The 6,986-nt window shown below is 46.2% G+C and overlaps 1 pseudogene; it reads right to left on the bottom strand.

Moving 5' to 3' along the window:
* Positions 1 to 6,113: 6,113 nt before the first annotated feature.
* Positions 6,114 to 6,986, bottom strand: part of LOC102436643 — a 2,642-nt pseudogene continuing 1,769 nt past the window's right edge.

Genomic DNA, 6,986 nt, shown 5'->3' with positions numbered 1-6,986 from the left:
CGGTTCAGCCAGAAGCTGGGCTCACAGCTGGCGAGTGCATCAGTGGTGGCAGGAACCTCTTCTGCCTCCATGGAGGCACTAAAGAGCAACGATCAGGTGGGCGGTAAGGAGTGAGGGGTCCCGGACTGCAAGAGGGTACAGGCCTGGCTGAGGGCTGCCCCCTATGGTGAACGAGTTTTGTGCACTGGGCCTCTAGTTGTAAATAATACTCTTTGAACATAGGGCTGAATATATTCTTTGTGATTGGTGGTTAAGGCTTCTTAATATATATTCCTAGAAGTGGGATCACTGTGTCAAATGGCAGCTTTATGTTGAATTACTTTAGGAAACTCCACACTGTTTTCCATAGTGGTTGCACCTGTCTGCATTCTCACTAACAGCATACAAGGGTTCCTTTTTCTCCACATCCTCACTAGCACTTGTTGTTTGTTGATTTATTGATGGTAGCCACTCTGGCAGTTGTGGGGTGGTACCTCACTGTCATTTTAATTTGCATATCTCTGATGATGGGCGAAATTGAGCATTTTTTCATGTCTCATCCATTTGCATGTCCTCTTTGGAGAAATGTCTACTCAGGTCCTCTGCCCACTTTTAAATTGCATTGTTTGTCTTCCTGTGGTTGAGCTGTATGAGTACTTTATATATTTTGGAGATTCACCCCTTATCAGATGTATCATTGGCAAATATGTTCTCCCATGCAGAGGCTTCCCTTTTCATGTTGATGCTGGTACCCTTTGCTGTGCAGAAGCGTTTTAGTTTGATGTAGTCCCATTTGTTTATATTTTCCTTTATTTCCCTTGCCCTGAGTGACATATCAGCAAAAAATATTGCTATGTGTGATGTCTGAGATTTTACTGCCTATGTTTTCTTCCAGGATTTTTATGGTTTCATGACTTACATTTAAGTCTTTTATTCATTTTGAATGTATTCTTCTGAATGGTATAAGTTGGTGGTTTTATTTCATTGTTTCACATGTACCCATCCAAGTTTCCCAACACCATTTACTAATGAAGAGACTGTCTTTACCCCATTGTATGCTGTTGCCTCCTTTGTCAAATATCAGTTCACAATGTAGGTATGGGTTGATTCTTGGGCTCTCTGTTCTGTTCCATTGATCCATATGCCTGCTCTTATGTCATTACCAGTTGTTTTGATTACAATGGTCTTATAGCATAGCTTGATATCAGGTATTGTGATTCCTCTAGCTTTCTTCTTCTTTCTCAAAGGGTCCTGAACATGTTGCCTAATAGAGTCTGTCTGACTGGTGGCCACGGTACCAATGGTTGAATTTCTGCGATCCAGCAGAATTAGCTGAGGAAGGCCAGTTTCATAATGGCTTTCTTCAACTGCACTGAACTCAGCAGTGTGAATATTACATCTTTAAAGGAAAAGATGAGCCTGATGTTCTAGATTCTTCACCACAGTGGAAATTCGGTTGCTCTTTCTTCAAAGAACATTAGCTAATGGTCCTACAGAAGCCTTGGGATGCAAGGGTGCCTTAATCATAACAAATAAACACCCTCTCTCCACCAAATTCCAGATTGTGGTTTCCAAAGCCCTCTCTCCAATTTCCCTCCCATAAAATGGACAAGTCCCTTCAAATAAGTAATTGGCAGACACATGAGCTAGCAAAGTGCACAAGGAAATTTTTTCAGGCTTTAAATAATTCATTTAAGAAACAATTGTTATGCCAAACCGGTTTGGCTCAGTGGATAGAGCATCGGCCTGTGGACTGAAGGGTCCCAGGTTTGATTCCGGTCAAGGGCATGTACCTCGGTTGCGGGCACATCCCCAGTAGGGAGTGTGCAGGAAGCAGCTGATCGATGTTTCTGACTCTCTATCTCTCTCCCTTCCTCTCTGTAAAAAATCAATAAAATATATTTTTAAAAAAAGAAACAATTGTTTGGTAGGCAACTAAAGGGAGCTGGCTGCTTTTCCAGAGACACTAGGAGCCCCCCACCCCCACCCTGAACCTACCAACACCTATCCTCTAGGGCAGTGGTTCTCAACCTTCCTAATGCCGTGACCCTTTAATACAGTTCCTCATGTTGTGGTGACCCACAACCATAAAATTATTTTCGTTGCTACTTCATAACTGTAATTTTGCTACTGTTATGAATCGTCATGTAAATATCTGATATGCAGGATGTATTTTCATTGTTACAAATTGAACATAATTAAAGCATAGTGATTAATCACAAAAACAATATGTAATTATATATGTGTTTTCCGATGGTCTTAGGCAACCCCTGTGAAAGGGTCGTTCGACCCCCAAAGGGGTCGCAACCCACAGGTTGAGAACTGTTGCTCTAGGGCATATCCTCCAAGAATATACTGACTTTGTGCATGAATGCTCTGTAATCCTGTTTAGAGGCACAAAGACCATGGACTGAGCCTAAATCTAGACCCAGGGGCTCCATTAAGGATACAGTCCTTAGGCTGAGGGGCACTTTGAGGGATTCTGTTCCCAAATGCCTTTGCACTCCACTTTTAGAAACAAAGGATTGACCCTCAGAGAGCACAAATTACACCACTTAGTGCAAGACATGGGACAAGGACTCATGGGACAAGGACACAGACTCACTACCAAGGAAAATTACAACTTGTTTAGGTAACCGTGACTGAATGAAGCAGATATGAAAATAATCATAACTATGTACTTGAACATAGATGAGATTCTGGGTGTGGGATGCAACAAAAGTCAAATTCAAGTCATCTTCACCACAGAGGAGAGGATACTATAGTGGTTTTTGTGATCCATGTTCTCTAGCTGTTTGAGGTGGTCTAACTACCAACTTTGGCCATAATACTCTAAAAAGGGAGATAGCAGGGTACCATGGGAAAGTGACACTGCTTGTGCCCCCACCTATACAGGAACACAACCCTACTCTAGGGACAACTTGACCCGGGGTAATAAAGCAGGACTCTTAGTTTGGGCTCATCTGAGCAGGACCCAGCAACCAGCAAGAGTAGCTGGAAGAGACCAAAGCAGCATGCTTGTGGAGGGTGCATTGGACAGGGGGGCTACCTGCTGAGATGGGGCCAACCACCATTTTCTAAGAGGTACAGTCCCCCAGGGGCCCATCTGACCCAGGCATTCTTGGTGGTAGCCAAGCTAGGACTAACCAAGTCCTTGACCTTGAGCTATCAGAGAGGCCATCAACAGGCCTTCCCCTCTTTAGGGATGAAAGTAGAGATAGGATCATGACCTCTCAACACATCCAGTGAACTATCAGCAAGAAACAGTCTCCCTGGCAGCAGATGAGAGTTCTTTCTGGTAACCTGAACCCGATTTTTCTGTACTTTTTGGAAAGAGAGAACCTGGGGGCCCTATGCACATCCACTCCCCCACACTTGTCCAGGGCCCACACTCCAGAGCAGCTGTGAGCCACCTTTGTGAAATCACATGACTTAAGCAGCTGGTTGCCCCACGGCTGAGACTCTAGAATTTGGAGGGCAGTATATATTGGGCATCCTTGCTGTGACCCCCCTGCTCAGTGATAGGATTAGAGTAGTCAATGCTTTTTAATGTAGAGCATCTCCATGCCAAGTCTGAGTACCCATGAGATGCACGGAGCCAAGCTGGTCCTATCACAGGTGTTGGAGAGACACGGGTACCAAGCAGGGTGCCAAGACAACCCATAACCAGAGGACCCAAGCCAACATGTTGCCAAATTGGAAGGAAACAATGACCTTCTGGGACTGTCCTTCCCAAGAAAGCTTTGGGGGATAGTGGAGGATGATGCCTCCATGTCTGTGCACTGGAATGATGCTGGAGACACCAGGATCATTGAGAAAGATCTTTTCCAATGTGAGGTTCTTTACCGAAGGGGCAAGGAGCAAATCTTTGAATCTGACAGCCTGAAGACGTTCATCCATCCGCTTGCTGAATCGGATTCAGCAAAATACACCCAGGCAACTCTCCAGGGAACAGGATGATGGTAAAGTAGAAAGTCCTCCCATGCCCCATGTTCTCTGTTACTCAAACATCTTCCTAGTAGGCCCAGAAGAATAATATACTGAAAGGGTTTCATTTCAGGGGATAACTCTTTTTCACATGAGATAGTATTTTTCCAAATATGAGAAAGTATAGATTTCCATATGAAACTGTAACCCCCTTAGAGATAACCTGCAGGGATGAGTAAAGATTCTGAGAGGCCAGTTAATGTCAAATAGATATATTTTTCTCCCAGAATTACTGAAATAATTTTGTTTCAGGTGTACAGATACAGCAATTTCCAGAAAGACAAACCTTGGCTCATCCAGAACATCAAGACAAAAGGAAACCAGATGAATCATACTTGGCCAGATACCACCTCAACCCCTCCCCAGAGAAACAAGAGGCTGCCCCCTACCAGACACTCAGCAAGAAAGAATTCAGCACAAAAAAGGCATTGAAGAAGTTGAGCAAAAGGAAGTCACACAATCCTCAGGGACCCAGTGCCACCTGCTCATTCAAGTTCTCAGTTCTGCTGCTCATGAACAGTGCCATTGAGGTCCGGTGTGAAAGTGAAGCAGGTGGTCCAAGTGGGGAGGGCATATCTGGGAATGGCATGCTTGTCCCCCTGGCTACTGCCGGAACGGACGGCACAGGGGCTCTGACCTCTAGCCCCCTAAATCACACACTATATGATTTGATGATGTATTTGTACAACACCTGGTATTTATATGGTGATGGCTATCCTTTCAGTCATGACCCAACCCAAGGAACCTGATAAGGACTAGGAGCGGGAGGACTCCTTATAGGGCAACTGTTCACTCTGTGAGCAGTTCAAGGGCAATGCAGGCCTGTAAGATCACAGGTGACAGAAAACAATCACCAGTTTGTACCCATGAATCCATGTAGGCTTTAATAAAGAAAGGCAAAACTACATGGAAGAAAACAAATAGCCCAACGGTAATTGTGAATCCGTGTTCTTCTGTTTCCGTGCCACACACCTCATCAGATGAGCCTGAGGAGACTAGAAATCCTGGCCCAGATAGCCTTTTGCCCTCGTTGTCCTCTTTCATTTTTATATACTCAGCCAAGGAACTGGCTAGTTAGTCCTGAGGCAAGCCCAGGAAGATCTAGTCCCCTGAGCCTTGCCTACAGGAGACGGAACTGCCTGGCTCCTGACCTTGGCGGAATCACCTTACATTAGTCATGCAACTTGAAACAGGAGGGTCTTTACTCACGGGTCCCCCTATGATGCCAGGAAGTTTCTGATCAGCAGCTGAGTATCTCTAGCCCAAGTTCCAGGGGCCTTGCAGAGAGGTCCACCTAGAACCTGGCCACTCCATCTGCCAAGCAGTGTATGACAGAGGCAGTCTGGCTCAGAAGATCGGCCATTCCAGTCAACGTATGGGAGAAAGCCCATCATCCCCACCGCTAACAACCATTACTAACCCTGCTAGTAGGGACCCAAATCAAGATTGCTCACACAGAAAAAACAAACAAACAAGCAAACAAAAAACAAAACCTCTACCCATCACTTTTCCATCAGAGCTGTATTTCAGATCCGTTCTTGGGTCACAAGGTAGCTATGTGACATGTGTAACACAAGCCCTCGTGAGCCAAGGGACACTTTTACAGCAGACCAGTCACTTGCCAGGGCAGACAGCTGCTTTCTTTCAAAGTCTGGTGTCTCCCTCAAGGTGAATGAGCTCATCCCTGCTGGTTACCCTCTGGCAATGGCAATCGTTCAGTGCCCGCTCCCAGATCTCCCACAATGACACCTGGGTGCTCCTGAAGTGTTCTCTGAGTTTGACCAGACAGAGAGAGGGGAGAATGTATAAGGGAGTCCTGAACACTAACCCATTCTCTTAAAACATTTCTCTTTGTACATTGCAGGAATGAGCAGGGCCAAAATGAGTGATAGCACCAAGATATTTCCTAGCAGCTTTCCCTTTTCCCTAAAGGTCAGAGTCCTTGAGATAGTCAATGAGCCCAGAGAGGCATCTCATGAGGACAGTCCCCTACATCTGGGCACAACAATCTGTTCAGGTGAACAGCAGATGGAGGGTAGTGCTCTCCACGGTGGTGCCAATTCAGTTCTACATCCGCAGCATGATGGCCTGTTGATGGTCATGATTCAGCTGGATTCTCAGTGACCTTCCTGTGGAGTCTCCTGCCCCTAGGGGATCAGGTGCTGCGGGATGCCTACCTGGAAGATATCCTTTCCCCCTTTCCTGGGTATGGGCTCCAGTAACCACCTGGGGTTTGGAAGTGCAGTCGGGTACTTCTGCTTCAGGTTGGTCAGTACAGCCTGCTTTTCCAGTTCCACAACCTCCTCAGGAGCCACGTTTTCTGGGCCTGCAAAGATTCCCCCATGTCAAGGAGCCCTGGGCACCACGAGAGAAACATTGAGACGTTTTTCCTTCCATAAACCAAAGGCTTCCTGTGAGAGAAAACAGTTATTCAGAGTTTCACCCACGCAGTGGGTTCTCCACCTTGCTGCACATTAGAATCACCTGGGAATCTTTTTAAAAATCCTGATTTCTGGGCCTCATCCTCCAGAAATTCTGTTTCTTTGTTATGGGGTGGGGCCACAACATTAGTAACAAAGAAACAGAATTTCTGGAGGATGAGGCCCAGAAATCAGGATTTTAAAAAGATTCCCAGGCGATTCTAATGTGCAGCCAAGGTTGAGAACCACTGCCTTAGAAGAATCCAGCTCGTAATGTCTTTTGTACATCCGGTTCTCGATGAATACACCGTGAAGGAAGAAAGATACGAAGCACTAGACGTGAGGTCCGAAGTCGGATGACGCATTGGGGCAGGCAGCCAGGGGCTGAGGCTGGACAGGGTGCAGAGAAGTGAGGCCCTCATTCTGGAAATGGCACGTGAGCTCTGCCCTGAGTGTCCCCTGTCATTCATCCGGCCAGCGCCCACCTATAGAGCAACCGCTGTGTACCAGGAACTGTGCGGGGGCAGAGAGGTCAATAGTGAACGGGACAGGGGGCTCTCCTTCCAGCAGATGACATGAACATCAATCAATCAATGACTT

The sequence above is a fragment of the Myotis lucifugus genome, unplaced genomic scaffold (genome assembly GCF_000147115.1).
Source record: "Myotis lucifugus unplaced genomic scaffold, Myoluc2.0 scaffold_40, whole genome shotgun sequence".
In the NCBI taxonomy this organism is placed as follows: domain Eukaryota; kingdom Metazoa; phylum Chordata; class Mammalia; order Chiroptera; family Vespertilionidae; genus Myotis; species Myotis lucifugus.
This window is presented reverse-complemented; position numbering and strand designations above follow the sequence as displayed.